The sequence below is a fragment of the Schistocerca serialis genome, unplaced genomic scaffold (assembly GCF_023864345.2).
Source record: "Schistocerca serialis cubense isolate TAMUIC-IGC-003099 unplaced genomic scaffold, iqSchSeri2.2 HiC_scaffold_1444, whole genome shotgun sequence".
In the NCBI taxonomy this organism is placed as follows: Eukaryota; Metazoa; Arthropoda; class Insecta; order Orthoptera; family Acrididae; genus Schistocerca; species Schistocerca serialis.
Window position 1 is genome coordinate 712,040 of NW_026047674.1, and position 2,191 is coordinate 714,230.

A 2,191-nucleotide genomic window follows, 5' to 3' on the forward strand; every position below is an offset into this window, starting at 1 on the left:
AAGCGAGTGTACTTTGTAACTTTTGTCGAACTAATTAAGATTCATGAATTTTTATTCCATTCCTTCCCCTCGTACGTATTTTTTACAGTTACGTAAACAGCTGCGATAATTTAATTCAGGACTGAGCAGAAAATGTGACTACTGGACAACAGTCAAATACCGTTGCTACCAGATACTACATAAGTTTACATAATTTATGGAAACAGTGAGAACCTCTGAAAATTTGTGGTACTTGACACACAAACCTAGTATAGAGGTCAAACAGGGCTAAAACAATTTGTCTAATCGAGGAAAGTCATGCTAATAACGTGTATTTCCACGTCTAGCCTAGATGATGGCACCAATTAGGGAAGGAAGAGCGTACAAAAGTTATATTAATCTAAGGGCTAACCAGCGATAACGATTAAACAAAAGATGAAGAGGTGTCGATAGGAGGGTGTGGGGTGGTAATTGATCATAGTTTTCATGTCTTACACTGTGACGTGCGGTTTTAAATCCGCTCATAGCACAGTGCATAAATACTGGAAGATAGAAGTGAGAGGTACAACGTGTATGCCTCTCCACCACTGGGCATGTGGGCCAGCTTGGGATTGTCGAGGATGGTGAGTGTGTCTTGGAGGTGGAGGGCGAAAAGCTTTACTATACTTACGACGACCCCTTTGAGTGCGGGGTGGCAAAAGGCCAATGATGTTTAGGGCATTCGACTGCTCACATATTGTCTATCATGCAACCACAATATTGACTGCCAATGGCAACAGAGGTGGGACTGGAGGTCTCCAGCTGCGAGCACAACATGAGGCTATGGAACATAACTGAACTGCTTAGTCAACGAGTAACTCGCAATAGTGTTACAATGCTAGTGGTGCTGATATGAAGCAGAGCAATGGCAACAATTAAGAAACAAACATTGTAATATATCTACAACAACACTTCACGAAGTTGATGATTCGTCAGAAAGAAACACAGGGATTTTTGCAGAGTGAGAAAGAAGTGGCAGATAAAATATTAAGACTTCTGCAAGATGATTCAGTGGGATGTGTGGCATCGTATATGTTTGACTGTACAGATGGTATAAATAACGAGCGGAATGATGATAATATGTGCTTAACAAGTGAAACTGATACTGAAACGAGTCCCAGCTATGTAGTTCATCATACTTGTAGGGCAGGGAGCCAGAAATCTCGGCTCCATTGAAACGTAGTAAAGGCAAATCGTTGTCCAAGGAGCGGGTATTAAACATAATAACATACATCGAAGATCATCCGCAGCATAGGAATAACGCAACTGTGAATAGGTTTCGAATAATTCCACAGCAGTATGACCGTGTTCTGCATAAGAAAAAGGACAAATATTCAGGGTAGAACAAGAAGGACTTTTTACAAAAACTGATCTCCGCGCGTTTCAAGGTTTCTTGATAAGATTTATGGGATGTGCATGATAGTTACCTACTACGTTATGCACATCAAATTGTGTGTGACGTAGATTAGAGTGATTTCAAGGGAAGTAGTAGACGGTAGCATAACTTGAAACAGTGCTATAGAATTGGAAGACATAAGATAACGACATTTCAAACGAAGTGTCCACTTGATATGCACAGCAAAATACCGAATCGACCCGAAAATTTGTAGATGATTATTCTATCCTTCAGTGAGGAATTTGTTTGAAGAAGAAATGCATTTAAAAGGAATCCAGGAAATTAGAGGTACTAAGAGAGTTGTGTCAAAGTCGAGTAAAATCAATGCCTCAATACATTAGTATACAATTATACCGATTGTTTAACTTGATGGTAAATCGGCTATAAAGTTATTTATTGTGCTGCGACAAGCTGAAGGTGCTCTGCTCCCTACGACTCTTTCTCGTGTGTGTGATCTTGCAAGGGCAGTAGGATATATTTATGTCACAGAAAGCAAGAATGGAATAGCGGCGTAAGAAAACAACAGCTATGGTACGAGCAGTGGTTTGGGCCAATCGCTGGTCCATTTAACTTGCTTTTGCTTGATTCCTCGTCTCCAGATAAAAATCATGCTCCTTTAGAGCAAACTATTCCTCCCAAAAAATGTGTGACATTGCATTTCACGCCACCTGGAACCACTGTGTAAATTCGACCTCTGGATGTCTGCTTTTTGCACGTCTATAAACCATATTATAGCACTTTCTGGAGCTATGTCTTCAAGGATATCAGTTTCACAAT